The sequence below is a fragment of the Callospermophilus lateralis genome, chromosome 7 (assembly GCF_048772815.1).
Source record: "Callospermophilus lateralis isolate mCalLat2 chromosome 7, mCalLat2.hap1, whole genome shotgun sequence".
In the NCBI taxonomy this organism is placed as follows: Eukaryota; Metazoa; Chordata; class Mammalia; order Rodentia; family Sciuridae; genus Callospermophilus; species Callospermophilus lateralis.
In genome coordinates, this window is record NC_135311.1 from 22,163,400 (window position 1) to 22,186,319 (window position 22,920).

The following is a 22,920-nucleotide window of genomic DNA, read 5'->3' on the forward strand; positions in this document are numbered from 1 at the left end:
GTTCTTAACCCCCATCCTCACTATTTGTGAAAGTTTGAAATACTGTAAGCAAATAGCAATTTGTGTCTTCCCACTTTTAAAGAAAAAAAAACCTTCTTACAAATAAAACACTTGTAGAAGTCACTCAACAATTATGCAGTAGTATTTAACTTAGAGATATACACAATCAACTCCTTTTTAGTCTGACATTGACACTTGCCAAACATTACTTTATTGGATAATACCAAGTCCTTCTTTTCATATTCAGTATCATTTTCTGGGGTTGAATTGAATAACAACCATTATTCATAATTCTATTAATTACTTCCTTTGACTAAAAAAAACCTCATTGCAGTTGCTAATGGATCTCTGCAGTACTTATTAACACACTATCTTAAATACAACTCTCATGTCTGTTAGCACAATGCACTTTGACCTTTCTATTACCTGATGTGCCCATCAATAGTACCTTTAGCTAAGAAAGTAAGAGGCGCTTGAACTGCTGTCTGTTTAATCATCAAAGTTTCCATAGAGCTCAATAATTTTTGTTCTTGTCCTTATCTCAATGAAACTGTCCTTTCCCAATGTTTTTTTTTAAGATAAATATACCAAGTATTAAAGAATCAAAATGATGGGCGATATTGAAAATCAGTAGTAAGATATGAGAATTATTTTAATCTTAAATTATATTGTTGAATAAGATTACATTTTAACCAGTTAAGGAGTCATATTTTGCAAGTGTTCAAGTATTGAATCTCAGTACTGTGTTACAGTGTACTTCTTCATTGTGATTTGGGAGCTCTGAAGGAAGGCAAAGACAACCACAAGTCATGTTCAGGGTCTAACTTTGTACTCCTGTGAACTGAGAGATTGTAAAACACATGCTCATTTATCAAAAGGAAAAAAAAAAACAAAACAAAATTACTTTTCTCGATTTGAGATTGATGTTATTTCAAAGTAGTTCTTTTGTACCAAATTCAGGACTACATGAGACAAGTAGAAATTTATCATCATGTATGTAATACTTAAAACTCTTCTAAAAGTTATTCTTTCAGGTATTTTTCATCAAAGCTCATTAACATAGCTATGTTGTGTTTTAGGTCAATCAACTCAATCTTCACAAATAAGGCCTTTATATGTACAGAGGAGAATTCACTCTAGTAATTATATTACATAATTAATTACATATAATTATATAATAAAATGCAATTATATTACATTAAGGGATATATTCAAGATATTTCCATAATTTATAAAATTTCTAGGAAGGATAGAGACCTCTGTTTGGATGCTGCACAGCTAGAAAAAAATGGAGCCAGGAGGAAGGTCCAAACACAGCACAGAAATATTCTAGTGGACACTACTCCCCAACTTGTGCCACTTAACACCTTGCTGCCAGGAACCCAACTCCAGAGCTTGATCAGGATACTCACTGTCTTCACAAGAACATAAATTCCCTCCATGCCATTCCTACCCTGAATCATCCATATGCACATGTAAGTTTGTCTCACATGAATTCATCTCATTGAAGAATCAATGCCAATTGGAACCCTTACTCCAGATGAGACTGGGAAACTGCACTTATATGTTATCAGTCTATGCAGTAGGAGAAGGTATGATAAATGGAGAAAAAGACATCTACCATAGTAGACATTAGACTCATTATATACTCTTGATACAAATTTATATATTGTTCAGTCCCACAGAGGCTCTCACATCCCTTGCTGGCAGCAACCTTAGTTCCAGGGGTTAGGTGAGTGGCTCTGAGTGCTGGGGGAGGTAAGGTTGGGGTTGTGCTGGTCCTGCAGTCTGCTGGGGGCCAAGTGCACACCCAGGGAGATAGGGAAGCTGAAGACAAACTGTGAGGTAAGGGTGGGGATGGGCTTGTAGTACCCTTAAGGGGCCTGAAGGGCTGGCAGGCCTGGAGGGGCAGGATGTGGCCAGCACCTGGGACAGCTGCTCCATGCAGCTCAAGGACTTCTCCAGCCTCAGCTGCTCCTTCATCATCTGCTAAGCCAAGCAGATGGTAGCAGAGCACAGGATGCCCTCCTAGCAGTGCGCCATCCCTGGACCGCAGTAGTCCTTCACCGCACAGTCCTACTCCATGGCTTCCATGAACCAGGAGCCCATGTTGGACTTGTGGTTGTCTTCCACCAGATGCATTTGTACTGGTAGCATCCTTGCATGTGGTTTGGGCATTCGGAGGCGACATTCAATAGGACTGTGATCCCTAGGGTGTGCAGCATGTCTCTCCAGGCAGCGTGGAAGGTACCATGGAAGTAGAGGAACTGAAGAGTCTCCAAGGGACCCTGCCGCCTGTGCAGAGCGGCTCCAGTGGAGCTGCAATGCAGGTGAAAGGACTCCATGGCACTGGGGAGAAGTCTGCCGAGGCGCTGGTTTGGAACAGAATTCTGGGTAAGCAGAGGAAAACTTTCTCACAGTCACGTTTGAGCAAGCAGATGTCTCTTCACTGGGGCTTAGGATGGAGTGTCTGCACTACTAGAGTCAAGGTGAGGTCCTCCCTGAGCCCCTGGCGCCTGGGCTCCACTCAAAGTAGAGGATGGCAGCCAAGTAGAGGCTAGAGCACAAGAGGGCGCACTTCCCCCTGAGTGTGCAGGATGGACTCCAGGATCCTGGAGCCCTTGGCCTGCCTATTTTCCTGGGTGTTGTATCGAAGAAGGTGGACAGAACCTCTGATAGGAAAGGTGTACAAAAAGTCGAGCAGCAAGCGCTTGCTGGTGCTCCCCAGCCCCAGGGTTCAGGGGCTGCCACTGCTGTCAGCCCAGCTGCAGCCAGGCACTGCAGTCTCCACCCTGTCCTGCAACCCAGGGCAACCACCACCTCCCAGCCTCTTTGCCTCTGCTGCTGCACCAGCTATAGCCTCTGCCTTAGTGGCTCTCCCTCAGCTTCATAGGCTTTTTGAGCACACTGCAGTCCATCTCTCCCAGTTAATCAATCGTCACCATGGAGTGTAGGAACTGGGGTGATAGATAGTCACCCAGGCCAGCCAGGCAACAGGAATGGGCGAACAAGGGCTAAGAGAGGGAGCCTTCAGAAGTGACCGCCAACTTGGTCCCCAGAGGTTTGGGCAGCCAGACCCCTATTGGGTCCCCTTCCTCCTGCAGCCTTCAGGTTACATAGCAGCCCTAGCAGCCTCAGGTGCCTTGCACACGCTGTGCTCTGACAAGGGGGTGACAGTGGAAGTGTGTGTGTTGAAGGCAGAGAAGCACTGGCTCACCCCTGTCATTGCCTCAAACGTGTTTTGCTGCTTCTGCACCTTGGGCTGCAGCCTGCTCATTGCTGTTCTTCCCCCAGCATTGCCAGAGCTCTGTGCACTGCCTCCACTTTTTCTTGGAGGAAGTTTAATAGTACGAATAACTAAGAAATAGTCCTTTCCCTTCCTTTCTCTTCCCACCCCATCCTGCCTCTCAATGACAACAAAGTCAAGATCTTCAGCTGACCTGTGCACATCTTCAAGGTACCATTCAGCTCCTGGCCACTTGCACATTTGCCTGCTTTGGTGCTGCACTCTTTGTGATCGCACGTTGGTATATGCAACATCCATTGGCCCTGGACTCCATGTACATATCTACTCTAAGAAAATTCTTAATTATTATTAGAAATAAATTATTATTAGTGCTTCTCAAGTTGCATGATCAGAATCAACACTGATTTTATCCCTGTATCTTTTTCTAATGTAAGCAGGTGGAATTAGAAGCACTTCTTTATGAACTGCTTCATCGTCCTCCTAATTGCTTTTGATTTGTTGAATCTTCGTTATCTGCCAGCTCAAAAGCATTTCCAATTTTCCTTGTAATGCTTTTCTTTACTATATATATATATATATATATATATATATATATATATTTATATATATATATATATAAAAAAAAATATATATATATATATATAAAATATATATAAATATATATATTTATAAAAAGTCTTTGCTTTATTTGAAACTTCTGGTGACCTTTGAATTATTTTTTATTGTTGACTGAAAATTTAATTTTATGTTCAAATCATCTATTCTCAATAAATCCTTGAGGAATTTTTGAGTCTTGCTTTATGATTGCATTTGTTATCTTGCCTTCACTGCTTCAAAATACCTGAGATAAACTTTTTTTCCCTTGTACTTTTTCTATTAATTATAGACAGTGTTTCCAATTGTATATAAGGCAGTTGATTTCCTTTAGTTACTGTCAACATTTCTCCATATAATGTTTTTTTACTAGGTCCCTGTTTATTTTTTGTATATGTTTTATATGTATTTTCACATGCATATTTTTTGAATATTCATGTATATATATATATATATATATATATATATATATTCATACCCTAACTCTAACCCTTATACTACACAATTTTTAATAGTAACCCTAAATTTACCCCATTCCTAAACCTACAATAATACAAAAGCATATATAGTAATATGAATATTCTCACATACTTATATTCAAATATGCAATTGATAATCATATACATAAGTATTTATATATGTTCACATGTAATTTATCTGTGCATTTGGAAGTTAATAAATGTGTATTTATACATCTCACACCTTTTCCTATTTCAAAACACATATATTTCTGTGTATTGCAAATTTTTACATGTATATTCTTATGATTATTCATGTTTTTCAATATACCTATTCATTTCCTAATGTTTATTTGTATTTTGACTTGCATTAAATTATCAATGGTATATTTGCATATATATATTTGCTTTCACAAATTAAAAATGCGTCTTCCTACATCTCACATTAAACTCTTCCCAGTTTCAAAACGTCAAAATTGCACATGCACTTTCTTAAAATATTCACATTTTTCAGTATAAATATTCACTCCCTAACTATATACCAAATTTAGTGTTAACCATAGTTTTACTCCAATAACTAACCTACATTCAGATAAAAGCATATATACTTATAGGAATATGCATATATATTTGTACTTACATACACACCAATGTTATATTTACAGAAGTATTATTATATTTCATATATAAATTTTATCTTTGCATTTGCATATTAAAAATTTGTATTTATGTCTCATAATAACCCTTCCCTATTTCAAAACATATATTTATGTTATTTTTATGCAAATGTTAACATGTACATTCCTAGGTGTATTCATGTTTTTAAAGAATATATTTATTCCTTAAAAATAAACCTAAGTGTACACAAAAATTTGAAATCGATACTAACCATATATTTACTTGTATACCTAAACCTACCTTAAAATAAATGCATATATAAATTTTAATATTCATTTGTAAATAGTTATGTATACAATTATTAATGGTACATTTGAATATAAGTATATATTCATATATATAATTAATCTGTGCGGTCCTATTTTTAAAAATCTGTATTCATATGTGTCACATTAAAACCTTTCTCAGTTCAGGGTTGTGGCTGTGGTTCAATGGTAGTGCACTTTACTGGCGTGTGTGAGGCACTGGGTTCGATTCTCGGCACTGTATATAAATAAATAAAATAAAGGTCTATCAAGAACTAAAATTTTTTTAAATAATAAAAAAATAAAAACTGGGCTGGGGATGTGGCTCAAACAGTAGGGCGCTGGCCTGGCATGCATGCGGCCGGGGTTCCATCCTCAGCACCACATACAAACAAAGATGTTGTGTCCGCCAAATACTAAATAACAAATATTTTTAAAAAAAGTTCTCTCTCTATCTCCCTCTCTCTCCCTCTCTTTTTAAAAAAATAAAATAAAATAAAAAAATAAAACCTTCCCTAGTTCAAAACATATTTATTCATATTTTCATACATGTATTCATGGGTTATTCTAATGAGTATTCTTGGTTTTCCATATGCATTTTTTTCCACTAACCCTAACCCTTACCCAACAGAAATTTAACACTAAACCTAAATATAACCATATACCCAAAACTACATCAATATAAAGCATACATAAAATTGTGAATATACATGTGTAATAAGACCTATATATTCAATTATCAAAAATATATTTGCATATATATTATATATGCATATTTATTTGTGCATTCACAAATTTAAAAATGGCTACTTTCATACCAGTTTATAAACACCCCCACTTCTGCTTTTGCTCATCTGATCCCATCCTCTCAAACTTGAAACCTATTGTCTACTTATTTTCCCTAAAATAACTCATGTCCACTTGTAGGTTTTTCCTGATAGATTATCTGCAGCTGAATATCAATGTGAACACACTGTTGACAGGCATGCAATTCAACATATCAACATCAGTTGAGATATGCTGAACACACAAAGGCTAGTACATAAATTCATACTTAGATTGGATATCCACTCTTCCAGACTTGTACTCTTCATATATGCACCCTCTCCATTCCTCTGCGTCCATTACTCTTCTAAGGGAAACACAGAACCACAACTTTTGTTTCCTTCAGAGAACAAGAAAACCTCACACTTCCCTGGTATTTATCACCTAAGTATGCGCTTAATGAATGCTTGATTTTATACTTTGAAAAGCACTGGCTCACTAATCTAGAAACTCGGTGGACAGGGCCCATATTTGTTTTGTGTCCAACACCCAACAGTATGCTCTCACTAGCATTTCAATAAAACGATAAATAAATGACTATATTATTATTTTTTAAAAGATTTTTTTTTAAATGGGCCTGTATCTTGGTGCTGAGAATGGAACCCAGTGCCTCACACATGCCAGGCAAGCGCTCTACCACTGAGCCATAATCCCAGCTGCAAAGATATTATTATTAAGCGTGATTCTGTCACTCAGTTGCTGCACCACTACCTTCTGTGTCTGATAGATAAGATGGAGGAGGCTGGGAGAGGCTGAGTGAAGGGTGGGCGCAGCGGGTCGCTCCTAGCACTGTCCAGACTTAGAAGACCCCAGAGGAGGGCAGGTGGACCTAAAATCGACAACAGGTGTGGTAATGAACACACAGACATCTGCTATTTGCATTTGTCAAAATACACCTTTGAGGGAGAAGTAACCAGTGACAAACCATCAACTGCGCGTACACAGTCAACGAAGAAGAAATCCAAAGGGGGAGATGAGTTTTCAGAGTTTGACTGAAGCAATTGATAAAACCACGCAGGCGAGGCCTGCAAAGGATGGGAACTTAAAAGTGCCATCGCACACCCTCGGGCACCTCACCCTGCTGGTTCTGAAGCCCTGTGCTTCCCGCCCAAATTTGCAAGTTTCCCCGCCCACCCGCCTGCCTACCCCGGATGTGGCCCACGCCTGGCTCCGCCCCCCACGCACACGCACGTGCTCCGCACTCTCCAGGACCCAGGAAGGCCCAGGCGCCTTTGGGGAACACAACCCTCAAGAAAAGCCCCAAAAGGCAGTTCCCAAGAGTGAGTTGGCTTCTGGGCGGTCCTTCACCAGGAGACGTCTCACTTTCCAAGCCCTGCTGCTGTGCGTCCTGCTCCTGCGCCCGGCGTCCATATTTCTGTGGGTCTGCTGCTGACCTGGAGAGCTGGTAAGAAGCCCAACAGGTCGCCCTCCCAGTGGCTGCGAGAGCCTCCGCCCCGCGCACCCTGGGTACACAGCCTCTCCCGTGTGCTGCAGAGGACGGTGGTAGCGCCATGGGGGACCCTGGGAGGGCCACGCAGGATCCTGGGAGTGCCACAGAAGACCTGGGAGTGCCACGCAGCTGCTAGGGGGCTCCTGCTGAGAGGACTTCTGCTGGGAGCTGCAGCTGGGTGTCATCCTCCAGGTGCGTCCGGGAATTCTTGGGTGGAGTCCTGGAATGGCTACTCTGTTCTAGGAGTCCAGCTCAATTCTGTTGACTCTAGTGATGCATTGGGTTAGGCCCTGAAATCCCCTGACCTTTCCCTGTTAGCTGTAGGCCAAGTGAAAGCCTCTGAATGTTAGTGAGTTGAAATGACCAAAGACTGAATGCCCCCAAGGATGTTTCAAGGAATCTATGGGGAGTAGATGGAACCGATGTGTTAAGGGTGACTCAACATCAGTTTTGAGTGATTTCATGATGTAGTATACCACTAACACAAATATTATAATAATTACAAAATAGAAGTATTTACTTTGTATTTCTATGTGCTACCCTAAGGAGTTTATACATATTTTCTTATATAACACAACAACTATTAGTAGGTCCTGTATGCTGGAACTTAGAATGGTAATCAGCAAAACAGAGAACAGAAGTTGTATTATTTTCTAAGTAACATCATCAGAATATTATTTCCATGTAAGTTAATCCTGGTGCTTCCATTTTAGAAGTGTCCCCCCTTCAGTAAATTCTCTCTGAACTACAAAAGAGTTGAGTTTGGGTTGCTCATAGAAACTCCAACAAAGCGTGTTTTTATGAAGCTAATATTGTGTCTTGAGTCTTCATGAATACTGATTGAGCCACCTACTTTATGTGCCAACTACTCCTTAAGCTACTGCAGATAGAGGCTTCTAATCTCATGGAGTTTATATTTTAAAAGGAAAAGGTAGGCAATAGATAAAAATCAGGTAGTGATCACTGCTAAGGCAGTGCAATGCTAAGATCAATGCTAAGACAGTAGAACAGTGTCACATTATAGGGCTTCATTGATTTTGCCCAGCACCTTTCCTGTTACCTAAGTCCTAGGCTAGAGGCCTAACTCTGTGGGTCCCCCAAAATCAGAATTGGCCACTTGCCCCCAAAACCAAATGGAGAATACAATGGGGAAAGAAGGAAATAAACTTTAATAATCCTTGTACCTATATTCGGAGGAATATAGGTACAAGTGTCAAGTGTCTCAATTCTGTCTTTCAGGAAACTGATGTGAGTTTTACCTTCAGAGGAAGAACTGGGGTGGGAAACAAGAAGTATGTGTAATAAGCAGTCTTGGTCAAACTGTGGTGTGTTTTATGATTTTCTTGAATTCTGATCATACCACATGTTATTGGTGTTGAGGAAATTGCCAGCAATTCAAGGGGCAATTTCCACTTGCTTCATAGGAATCTTATCTATTAGATCTGTGATTCTGGATGTCCTATTCAGTTCCCATGGGCCTATATTGCTTCTGCTGAGAGAAGGCAATCTCTTCAGGGTTGATCTGCCTCCAAGACTAACTGTACTAAAAGTAGGGTAAAGACTGAAGACTTCTGGGCACCACTCCAGGTTCCTGGAACAGGACATAGTAAAAGAAATCGGTCTGTATAAAATATCTTAGTTTTTCTGACCTTGATGTCTTCAGCCTTGAAGGAAGTAAATTATCAGATGTAGACAAATATTCCTTAAATGATTAATGTGCTTATGTTTATGTAAATTAGTAGAGCAGTTTAGAAATACTATGAGGCTCCTCAAAAAAAAAAAAACAAAAAACAAATAAACAAAATACACTGGGGATGTGAGTCAGTGATTGAGCTCCCCTGGATTCAATCCTCAGTACCAAAACAAACAAACAAACAAACAAAAAAGTATTATTAAATGTTTGAGGGCCTTTTGGAGCATTTTGAAAATCTAGGACCTGTGATTGTTAAATGTCCTCTCTTTTCCCCAAGGTTTTAACAATGAGCAAACTAAGGCACAGAACATTTAGGAAACTTGTTCAATATTTTCTAGTGAGTCAGCATTAACTTCCAGAATGAAGTCTAGCTCAACTCTTTTTTCATTCCTTGCTTAGGTTATACAATCATGATGCTTTCATTAATTCTGTTTTATTCCTCAACAAAAGGGTAAGTCCTCTAACAAAAGCAACCCAGTGACATTAACAGTAATCAAATCATGCCTTTGATAGTTCTTAGCATCTTCAACCCCAACCCAAACAAGCACGATTGAAGGACAGGTTAGTGAACAGATTATGTGTGGAATCCACTATATCTTTGGTTTACTGGGTTACAATAGAATACTAGCTCGCAGCATCTACTGAGTCAGATATGAAGCTTGAATAAAAGATGTGACCATAAGGGAAAATGTGTAGAGAACTCTACTTGCATACATAAACTTAAACCTTTGGGCTAAGGTTAGGATTAAGTCAGTGCCTTGCACTGAGTTGAAAGCAATTTGGGTTTTTATTTTCCAAGAATGAAAAACTACATTTGACTATATGTAATTATATTTCTGAGGCATTAAATTTACATAATAAATGTAAAACCCAGAGAACCCAAGAGCCTGAGAAGATATACCAAGGAGAGTGTACATTCAAGTATAGCAAGAAGTGTTTTACAGCACTCTTGCCCAGTCACCTCTGAGAATTGTCATTTCCTTTCAATACTAAAGGTAAGGTCACACAATAAAATATTTTCAAATAAATCTTTGAGGACACAGGTCAGAGATCGTAGATGGCTCCGCACTGAAATTTGCCTGTGTGTCTTGTTTGACAGAGCAGTTCTTGTTTTCCTTTTTTGTTCATTTGTGATACTTACTGGGAGTGAACTCAACATCTTGCACATATTAGGCAAGCACTCTCTTACTGAGCTACATCCCCATCCCTTTATATATTATTTTATTCTACTTTATTGAGTAGGGGTTAATGTGTTTAATTTGCCAAAGCTGGGCTTAAATTCATGATTCTCTTGCATTAGCTTCTTTAGTAGCTGTGATAACAAGCATGTGCCATTGTGCCCAGGTTTTTTTTTTTTTTAATTTTACTTTGTAATTGAATACTTTTGCAAATTAGTCACAGCAGTTTTACCTTTTGTTCTCTGTCCTTCCTGAAAACTTTTATATAATCCACCTTGCTAGTTCCTGGAGCTTTTGAGTTTACAAGTCCTGGAATTTAGCTTTTCTGACAGATTTTCACATAGGGAGTAGGTTATCTCAATAATGAAATTGTACGAACCCAAAATGTTCCTCATGATTCAACCTACATTGAAACCCTAGGAACTCTCTGTGACCATCTGCTTCCACTGTGTTGATGAGAACCCCAAGCCATCTCATACCCCAAGCTTACAAAGCCTGGGTCTTTGTTTATATTTTGTAGTTTATCTATCTTTTATTACAGCAGAAAGTCAGAGTAACTTCCATATTGCAGCTGAAGGATCAGATGGGTGCTTCTGGAAAGAGAGTAAGATGACACCAGGGTGCTCCTCAGCTCTGGGTCTTGCAGGCACAGGGCTTCCCCATCCTGTGCAGAGGATTTCTTCTAAAGAGGGCAACCGAATCTGGCTTCCCCAGTCAGCTCTTGTTACAGCATTTATTTGAGTGTTATGGCAGCTGTCATTCTTAAGAACTGTTGACAGATTTGTGCTTTCTGTCTCTTGCTCTTTCTTTAGGAAAAGTGACATTGCGCTAGCCAGGTGAAGATCCTTGAAGACCATGAACAAGAAAAGAATCCCTGTGATTGGGTGGAGCCTGTTGGCACTGTTTTGTCAATGGCTTCCTGGATGAAGTCTTGGAAAACCTGTTTGCTTTGAAAGGACTGATGACATTGGAGAGCTCTGGAGGTATTAGGTCAGTCTTTTTGTCCCTTAGTACTTGAATCACTCCCTGAACCTGGGCACATGCAATATTTTATCTCATGTGAGGTAATATGAGAGCTTGATAGTGACTAAATCTGATAGAATTCTGCCTGTTGACTTCTTAGCAGCCCCTCACCCCACCTTTTATGGGGGTTTGACTTTCCCTCTGTTGGCTGCAAAATGCCACATAGATATGACCCTTTTTCCTTTTTTGCTGTCTATGTAAACCACAGAGAACATTTTCATTTCATTCGTTTTGCTGTTTTTCAGAAGATTGAAATAATCTGGAGAGGAAGGAAGGATGAGAAACAAAATCACATACATTAGAAAGCATATAGGGATTAGAAAATGTAGAGTGGTTCCTTCTGATATGTCTTAAAGGTAAGTGAGGTAGAATTACCTGCTAAAAACTCATTCCAAGAACACCCACTCCTCTGCCCAATCTTTAACCTTATTTTTTCTATTAAAAATCCAGGTATTTCTCTGACAATTCTAGTCCTTGAAGAAAATATAAACTCTGATACTGTTATTTGTTTCAAATTTCTTGCATTGAGAAGTTCAAAGTTCTTTGTATTACAAAAAAGAGCAGAGGGCACCTGCAACTGGGTTTTCTTATTCTTTTAGGTACTCATTTTTCAAGTTAAATTGTTTTTAATATGCCTCCAATGCTGTAATTTGTTAGTAAGCATTTTAAATATCATCTACTTAAATGATAGTTATGCTTAATCAGTGCCCCAAAATATCAGATAGCTTCACTGATCTCTAAATTGGTTTTGGTTAAACTCACTTTCTGAACTGGTGAATGGAATTGATGTGCCAGAGAAGGTATATTTCCCATCATAAAAACTAACACAGAGTTGGCCAACTACTTAAAAATGGCATTATGACATTTCTTAGTTGAACAGAAGTATTGTATTGTCTTTTGGCTCTGATTTGAGAAATAATTCTACCGACAATAATCTTATTCAGATCTAGAATGGATCCCCTTAGCAAATCCCTATATCTTTATCATAACTAGTCTTGGACATGTGGTGAGAAAGCTGGAAAGTCAGCCACACCCAAAACAAAAAAATCAATTTTAATTGTAAAATGTCTTCAGGTTGGGATTATATTTTTTCTTAAATCTGTATATATGACACTTTAGATTTTTCAAATTCATATATTTCCCCAATTTTAACTTTCAAAAACTTACATATAGCTTATTTCAGAAAGCAGTTCAATGCTCAAGACTTCAATCTTCATCATAATTTTAAATAAGCAGGATAATAACAAATATACTATGGTGATTTTTTTATTACAAAATGAAAATTACATTTTTCACAAAATAGTTCTACAAATGGATTTTTAAAATTTTTAAAAATATTTAATTTTTAGGTGTAGATGGACACAATACCATGCCTTTTATTTTTATGTGGTGCTGAGGATCGAACCCGGGTCCCGTCCATGCTAGGCGAGCACTCAACTACTGAGCCACAGTCCCAGCCTCGATTTTTAAAATTTTTGACAGGTAAGTTTTTCTTAAAATCCACTGAAAATTTGTAACTGTTGTGGTAGATATAAGTTATATTTTCCTAAATTATTGATGCGTTTTGAAAAATAAATTCAGACTTTTTATGGCATTCTTTTGACTTACTTTTTCCAAGAAAAGAGGCTTAAATACATTAGTTTGTCTTCTGTTTTCCCCTGTTTATAATTATCCATATATATGCCCAAAACATGTTTAAGAAAATTATTCTGTTACAGGGAGGTGAATTAAAAAAGATTTGGAAAAGTACTCTATGTCTGTTGAATTCCTACATCTTTCAGTAATTAATTCAAATATTACCTTTTTTTAAGAAGGTTTCTGTGGTCTTCTCAGCTGGACATCATCTCACTCCATTATGTGCACGCTCTCTCAGGACAACGTTAGACTTTATATCTTGCATCTTTTATATCTTAGCATATTTGCTATGTTTTAATTAACATTATGATCTTTATTTGAATACTGCTTTCAGGATATAATATGTTTTTCTGTATCCCTTTAAATATTATTCTGAGTTCTTAAATATGGTATGTAATAATATTGTTGATTGATTCTCTGGAATATCTGGGCATTTTTATTGTTTCTGTTTACTCTTTATTCTGTCATTTACTCTTTATTTGAGTCTGAATGCCTCTAATATTTACATTGGAAATTCAGGACCACCAAATCTGGGATAAGGCTGGAATTTATTGTCTGTTAATTTTATATGCTCCACAAAATATTTCATCTAAAGTACACTTTAGAGATGCCTTTAATTCATAGTTAATATATTGTATTATAATATAATAAATATAATATATTCATTCTAAACACATTCTCTATGATTTTACAGAGGATTCACCATCTCTGCTGATATTTTCAGAATATAAACCTTAATCTTTAAAATTAGTTCTCATATGGCAGCTACTTAAACTTATTTTTTGTTGTTCTTAAACATAACTAACACAATCAGATCTTTGCTAAGTCTTCTGGACCAAAGATATATCTATTCTCTATTAGATATAAATAGATTTTTTTTTCTGATTGTATTTTAGGGGGCTGAAACCCTGTTAACCTTTTGGGTACAGCAAGCCCTTAGAAAATGATGTTATTTTAATAAAATTTAAAAATCAGTTCCTTAGCTATAGTAGTAGCTGCATTTCAAAAACCATGCATGATTATTAAATACTTTCTTGATAGTACACATACAGAATATTCACATCATCACTGAAAATTCCTCGAGGCAACAGTAGTTTACAGCTTCTGTGTTATGGTGGCTTTCATATGGACAATTTAGCTCATCCAACCTTCTGAATTAAAAATAAGCTGTTTTACTGAAAAAAAATCATATTTCCCTTGTCATTTGTTCTGTAGTTGCAGCATTTGACTCTTACTCCCATTTTTCTGTCAGAATCTAATCATTTTCCTAATGCCTAACAACCCCAATTTTCCTCTTTATCACTGCTTTTCAATAATTTGATTCTGATGTATCTCGTATGGTTTTCTATGTATTTATTCTTCTTTATTTATTCATTGAGACTCTAGGAGTATCATTTTTGTCATAGTTAGAAGTTTTTTGCATTCTGTTTCTGAATATTTTTCTGTTAGCTTCTCTGGGACTCTAGAGGCATTTTAAATAACTTGATATTCTTCACTGATTCGTGAGGCTGTTTGCTTTTCATTTACATTTTGGTTATTCTCAATTGGAACAGCTTCAGATTTTCTTACGTGTTCTGCAAAGCTTTATCACCTGTGTTGTCTATCCAGTGATTTTTTTTTAAAAAAATGTTTATATATTTAAATTTTTCTCTTTAAAAATTCCACTTGATTCATTTGTGTATCTTTCATTTTCCTCTTGTCATATTTTTCAAATGCCTCAGATGACTAGGAGATTTTGATCATATGCTGGAGATGGTGTGTTTCCTGTTGCTATTTTTAAAAAGAAATATCATGCTTTTCTCTGATAGTCATTTTGATTTCTTCAGTTTTATCATCTGGTTTTCATGTTTTACCAGGATTGGCCTAGGTATCATGTATCCCCATTAACTAAGGTCCACTTCTTCTGATGTCTAAATTTGATGCTCTCAGGAATGAGTTTAGACTCTTCACTTTTGCTCATACACCCACTGTGGATCTTGTGATTAATATTTCACAGCTTTCCAATAGCTTTTTAAGCAGACACATGCAATTTTCCTCATTGTATGCATGTTAGGGAGATCAGCATTGATTCAGGGATACCCTGAAGCAGATTTCTGGAGTTCCTTTCCGCCATAGCTCTTTTCTCTCATGAAAACTGCCTCACAGGGCTGAGTCTATAGATCAGTTAGTGGAGTGCTTACCTAACATGCACAAGGCCCTGGGTTCAATCCTCAGTAGCGCGGGCACACACACACACACACACACACACACACACACCACACTCCATCACAAAATCCTGCCTTCTTAGACACTCTGATCTCTGGTCTTCAGCTCCTCAACTCAGGTCACTGTCTGTATTTGCAAAACCTCCCCCAGCCCCTCCTTATTTTCTGTGATATAAAATATGCTTTCTAGGCAGAAAGCTGGGGCTACCGTAGGACTTAATTTGTATTCTCTTAGATGTCTTGGCTTTGTACTGCTTGTAGTTTAATGTCTGAAAAACAGTTGCTTCATCTCTGTTAGCCTGGGTTTTCTAGTTGTTTGAGTCAGGTGGATTAGGTTAGTCCCTGTTATTTTATCATGACTGAAAGTTAAAGTCCTTCCTCACCTAATTGAAAATTCATGTAATACATTTGTATTGATTCAATGTACAAGCCAACCAGTAGACTAATAATCAAGTATTTGCACAATTGTAACAGACTTGAGGCTTGATTTTCAGAGAATGTTTAATAACCACAGAAGTAATAATTAACAGTTTTATTCAAAACATTTTCAGGTTGTTTGCTTTTGATTTGGGAGTACTTGGTTTAAATGCATAGTGGATAAGTTGTCAGGCATATCCAATTTACACAGCACCACAAAAAATCATTCATTCTCCTCAATGCTGACAGAAACTGGCAAGTGAGTCTTTGTGAGAGAGATTAGATGCATATAGACTTTAGGGTACCTAGTAGTCATTGATTACAATTACACAATCTACAGTTGGGAATTCACCAGGGAGTCATACTCATATGGTAAAAGGATCCTGTCAGAGGTCACATGTTGACATTTAAAGTGAGAACTCTAGAGTACCAATGTACCTTCTTAATAAATCTGAATGAGGATCACTGTCTAATCCAGAACACGGGGCTGTGTAAACCATGGGTCCAATATAATCTAACATTTCTTGTGTTTGTATTTTAACCCTCTATCGCTTTCCAGGAAATAAAATGTCAACCATAAAAAATATTTAGTCTAGAAAATGACTATGATATTTAAAAAATATTTATCAAATATCAGGAAAAAGAAAGTAATATGATATCCATGGATTATCTTACTGACTTTGACCTCTACTGATAAGAAATGGAACCTGACACTAGATGACACAGCTAACATTGTTATATACACATATTTTGATTTTTGTTGTTGTTGTTGTTTCACTTGATTCTTGGATCATTTCTCTTGAGGATTACAATAGCTCAAATTCCAAAATTTCAAAAAAATTATTACCTTTTCTTTCTTTAGTCCTAGCTTGATTAGTTTATAAAGAAGCCATTTAAATGTAGCTAAATCGAAACAATACAAGGCTGTGGAATACTTTTTGCTTCTAATGGTGTCTTTTCTTACTCTTAATTTTTATGTAAATAGCTTAATATTTTGTTTAGTAAATAGGCCTTCATTATAGACAAACATAATGTTGAGGGGTGTAGTTTGACATAAAGCTTTAATAACCACAGAAATAATAATTAACAGTTTTATTCAAAACATTTTTAGGTTGTTTGCTTTTGATTTGGGAGTACCTGGTTTAAATGCATAGTGGATAAGTTTTTAGGCATATCCAATTTACATGCTTTTAAGACTTCTTCTAACTTAATGCTTAATTTAGAAATGTCATTCAAAATGGTTGTTAAAGATCAAATGCACTTATTAATTTGGTAGCTGTGATATTTTAAGAATCTTCATATAAATATGTATCCATTGCTGATTAAGTATATCAATTAGCTAATGTTCAACAGTGATCATCAGTGTCAGAGAGTGTGTTTGTCAACATTTCATTTTTACCATAAGGATTTCTTTAAATCAGTAGGTACTGTAGAAGACGTCTGGCAGAATATATGTGCTTAATAAATATAGGAGTTAAATGAGCTTTAAAGACCTTAAAACTAAAACTGTAAGTGCTACAGTACTTTGAAATAGAAGTTTAATTGAGTTTGATTAAACACAATTAAGCCTTCTCCCAACTCAGAAAACAATGTTTAAAAATATTAGCAGTCCTCAGGCAACATAGAGGCCTCTTATTTAAGGAATAAAAAGTGAGGTTGAGAATAAAATTTCAACAGTTACCAAGTCTGTTAATTTGCTGATTATTATGAACACTGACTACATATGCTTTTTTGGAATTGACATATGCTATTGGTTTAATTAAATAACATGTACAGAATTAATTCTAATGAAATCTCTTATTCTCAAAATTATTCTTTTTATGTTAAACTTTCTAATTGAATTTCTGATTTTAATACCTTTTATTTTTTTGCTTCCAGAGCCTTTAATATAATTAACTGTTGGATTCTGATAATAGGTTTTGATATTGAAATAGATAACATGTATACCTGTTTTAGAAAATGGAGAAATAAAAATGCATGTTCTCAAGGAGTAATTGGAAGTTACATTCCTGTGTTCCATATTTCATCAGATTTTATCTGTTATGGAAGTTGTTTTTCATTCACACAGAAAGTCAGTTTATTCCTGAAATTCTTGTAGCAAATATGGGCTAAATTTCTTTGGCATCTTGTAAAAGGCAATACCTCCCATATTTCTTAGGATACAAGACCTCTTGTGTTTATCAGTAAATCAATGTGGATCTAAAGTGGAGGTATCTATGTTATAGACTGAAGTGTCTCTGAAATGAGACTAAAAGTTGTGGTATAAGAAAAAAGCTGGATAAATTGTGTACTTTTACCAGAAGGAAAAGCCTAGGCAAATTATAGTAGAAGATTTGTAGTAGAGATATTCTCCTTGCCCATAAGGACTCTAATAATTATCTGTCTGTATATCATTGAACCATTCCTTTAGCCCCTAAATTTATAGAAAAAGGAAACTCTTTGTAAACATGCAAGTTAGAATGTAATAAATGATTGGCACCATTGACACTTTCAGGTAGGATTATGTCATACAAATTTCTACTTGAAAACAAAGACCCTTAAGTGGAGCCTAACCTTACCATAGTATTTTCTTTTTTTTATACTTTCACATTCTTTAAAAAATATTTTTAAATTTTAATTTGTTTATATGACAGCAGAATTCATTATGATTCATATTCTACATATACAGAGCACATTTTTCATTTCTCTGGTTGTATAGAAAGAAAAGTCATACCATTCATGTCTTCATACATGTACTTAGGGTAATGATGTCCATCTTATTCCACCATCTTTATGTTTGACCACCTCTTCATAATATTAATTACATGACAGCAAATGTAGAAGAAAAACTGGCTATGTTTTCTCATGATTGAAAAGATTGAACTGCTTCTCTGCAAGTTCTGAGGATATATATTTTTAGTTCGTAAATATCTACAACAATGGAAGTATTATTACTTGTTTGGAAGAAAAAAATAAATAGTGACAATTTCCACATGTAATTTCAAATTAATGAAATTTCTTTCTCTTCCTCTTTTCCTCCATTCTTTCTTATTCTCTATGTTATGTCTATTTTACCTACATAGCAATGTATCCTACAGTAGGAAAGAAGAAAAAAATCCTGTATTAATTTACATATCAAAGTAAAACCAAAAGCTTGGGTAGTTTTTCAAGTGAGTTGTCAAGTTGTTTGTACATGTACATATTCTATTCTCCATTTTCTACATTTGATAATGATTGGAAATTGCAAAAGAAGGTACACAGAGCTTTATTGTTTTCTACCTATGAAAACAATTTAAAGTCAATTAAATATAGAATTAAATATAGAATAAGTGATCAAAGAATGGGCTAACTGAAAAAGAAAAAAAAACATTTGGTCATTTTTCGGAAATAAATTTTGGATAAGTGAATCAGTTATTTATTCAAACTTATATGTTGAGAATTTTTGTTACATTGAGCCATGCAATGTATACCTTTTATATTACTAAATTTGGGATTTGAGGTTTCCTAAGCACAATATTGAAAAGCTAAAAAAGCCAGTGATACCTGTGTATCTACTTGTTTCCTTTATGACTGTGTTCTTTTGTTTCTTTGTTTAAGGATTAAAACTAGGTGAGCTAACCATGACTGGCAACACACAGGCTAGCAGCATCACCAACAATAATGACCTCAGGTCCATCAATTCCGGTGTTTTCATTGGCAATTTAAACTCAGCCATTGTCAAGAAATTTTACATTGAAGCCATTTTTTTCAAAGTATGGGAAAATAGTTGGATGCTCAGTTCACAGAGGTTATGCATTTGTACAGTACATGAGTGTGCAGCATGCAAGAGCTGCAGTGGCTGGGGAAAATGCTAGGATCATCCAGGGTCAACTGCTCAGTAAGCCATGTTCACTTTCAGATTGCACAGTAGGTTTTCTCTGCACACATCTTCGTACAGTTTCCTCTTTGAAAACCCAGAAACACCATAATATCTTTTTTATTAACCAATCATGGTGCTTGAATATATATAGTTATGTTGTTTTTTTGTTCTCATTGTTGTGCATGTAGTTATCATATTTTCTGTGCAAACTTATAAACTCTATATCAAGGCTCCTTTGAAATATGTGTTACTTCTACCAATCTTAGCAGAACCAGGGAAATAATAAATTTACATTACATGTAACATTATTTCCTTAAATGGTATTTTCCAGGAAACTATAGACTAAGTAAAATAACTTTTCATATTATAATATTTGCTCAGAGTAGCTATTTTTGTAATTTCCGGTTTTTATTTTTGTGAAGGAAGAAGTAGAATATAGTAAAAGGAAGCAAACTTTGTAGAATTGGAAAAGGCATGTTGTAACTCATTCATTTCTATATATATAGACATCTTATATATCACAACTGTTCAATCATGTACAACAATCAGATATGTGCCTTATGTCCAAGGAATAAAATTGTATTTTTTCAGAGAGAATAATATAGTCTGAAGTCAAATTCCAAGACAGGAGAAAATATGTCATAAATAATGCACGAGAAAGAATAAAAATTAGATAATCCTTAGATGTTTTCCCCATACGGAAAAATACAATAAATATATTAGTGAGTCCCAAACATCTCTTGCTGTCCACATTCACATCTCAAACTGATTGTTATACAACATCTACTCTTGATATCCAGCAGGCATGTCAGAACAAAATTCTCAATTTTCCATACCCCATCCTGTTTTACCCCAAACTTCTCTCTTTTTATATTTGGGATCCCTTTTTCTTCACTGTTCTTATAAAATCTTCACTTTCAACCCTGATTCTTCACTTCCCCCTGCATTCCAAACACAATCCATCATCAAGTTTTTTTGCCAATATATCTCTAGTCGCCTTCTAAGTCTGCATTGCAGGCCAGCTCATGCAGGCCTTCATCTTACATCAATGGACTACTGGGAGAATCTCCTAGCTTTTCTCTTTTCATTCTTACCATGTGTCTTTTAAAAACATCAATTAGATTATGCTGTGTACCTACAATGCCCTACCATCACATTCTCAATCTCCTCCTCTCCACCTTCCTGTTCCATTCTAGTAAGGCTATCCACTTGGATGTGCCTCAAGCATTCCAGAGTGTTCCTACTTCAGTGGCTTTCAACTTGCTAGTTCCTCTAGTGTTTTTTTTTTTTTTTTTTTTTTTTTTTGCTACCTGATTTACTGTATGCTGTGCTCAATATTTACCTCTAAAAAGAGGCTGTTCTTGACTAGCCTATTGAAACAAAGTCTCCTTCTGCCCCAGCACCTTCACTGTATATGCTGTGATTCAACTTCTCATGCATTGTAGTCTCATGCATTAGTATATGATTATATGCTTTAAGGTTTATGTTACCTCTGTGCTGTTCACATACATAAAACCAAAGGGCCATAGGAAACAAACAAAAATATTGAGATATCAAGTTTGAAGAGTATTACAGTATAATGTGAGCAATATGAAATTTTATAAAGTACTTAAGAAAAATGTTTGAGAATTCATGGAATTTATAAAAATGTGAATTAAGTCTAAGAAATAGTTTTTCAGAAAAAAAATCAAAAGATACTTTACAAAAGTGGTTGTGATTACATATCCAAAAGTAATCATTGCAGGAATATGTTTTTTATTTACCTTATTCTTGTTCAGTTTTCCATATCTTAAAAAAGTTAACGCTTTTCATTTGTTAGTTTTCCATCTTTCTCTTTGTTTTTCTTAATGTCTTTGTTTTTTTTATTTACCTTGATATTCTGACCTTTTTATGTTTTGTATGCTGAAATTCTTATTTCAAAGCCACATTCAAACCAGTTTCAGTGAAAACTCCATTTATTGCCTGTACCCTGATGGTTATCAACTTGCAGACCCTTTTGATATGCATTTAGCTATTTCTGATTTTTTTAAAAAAATAATGATTGCAAATGTAAGGCCAATTAAAAGTCTGGTTAACTTTTAAATGAAGAATTTAGCTAAATTTCTAGAGTTCCATTTCCTATACCATTCAACTGATCATTACCTCTGATCATGCCTCTGCTGCTAAGTTTTATTATTCCCTAATCAATTTTGCATCATCTAAAGGAACAAATTGTATATTTCTCCACAGATTAGTAGCTATCCATCTCAGTAGTAACTCAATGTTTGCAATTTTTTTTTCAAACCTCCACATCAGAAAGACTTAGATGGGAAAGAATAATTTGAGTCAAGTCTAGGTTGTACCCCTTGAACTAAGAAAGTTAGGATTTCATGCCATATAAAGGAAATCTTTGTCATTAATTTATTAAACCACTTTTGAATTGACAGATATAATTGGAATGATCATATAAAGAAATTTTAATTTCCACTTTCTGATTCTGCTCCTTCTTTGTTCTTTTCATATTATTGCTTCTCAGTAGTGGTATCAACTAGAAATTCTTAAATTATGACTGAAAGTGACCTCATTTCTAAAGCATTTAAAGTTATCACAGGTGAAATCTTTCTCAAGAGCTTTCAGTCTTTCAAATACATGGATATACAATCTATGTCACTAATGAATTCTGAACGTTAAATTGACCTGAATGATTGGAGCCCAAACTTTTTTCTCAATTTTGGCAAATTTTTGACATAAAACTTAGAATGTTAAGAGTTGAAAAAAGCTATTAGAATAATGTACAGACTCTGAAAGGATTTCCAGGTAGCTATATTTTTTTCTTTTCTAAATATAATGGAAATTTCCAATAATTTTTACTGAAAAATAATTTGACTTTCTAAGTTTCATAGTTTAAACAAAAGATAAAATTGTTAGACAAGCTGTAATTAATTCAATAAAGGCCTGAAGGCAAAATATCATGTACTTGATAAATGTTTGTAAAGTTTCTTCTCTGAGTTTATTCCAGCACTAAGATAAAATAGCTAGGATCAAAGGATTGTGTTCTTTGTGATTCAGGGAGTTTACTTTGACTCTCTTCCTGAGAAACATTGGACTAATCCTGCCCAGATATCCTGAACATCTCAATACAACAGTGAATTAAAGATGAAAGATCAGAGCCAGTGCAGAGCCATCACAGATACAATATCTATAAGGGAATATATTACTAGTGTTATAATATAGGTACATATTTATATATGCCTACGTGCATGCATATATACACACACACACACTCACACACATATACATATTGTTACACATATACACATCTATTTACATAGTAAAACAATTCTTTACAAAAAGGAGCATATCTCTGACTGAATGACAATTACTTGTTTTCATTTTAGTATTTAAAGCAGTAAAATTAAACCAGATTAACTTTCTATTTGATCAGTCATCAAGTTA

General features: G+C 35.6%; 1 pseudogene; it reads right to left on the bottom strand.

The window, feature by feature from the left end:
* Positions 1–1,715: 1,715 nt before the first annotated feature.
* On the bottom strand, positions 1,716–3,544 carry LOC143404092 (dual specificity protein phosphatase 4 pseudogene; annotated as a pseudogene).
* Between the last annotated feature and the right edge of the window lie 19,376 nt (positions 3,545–22,920).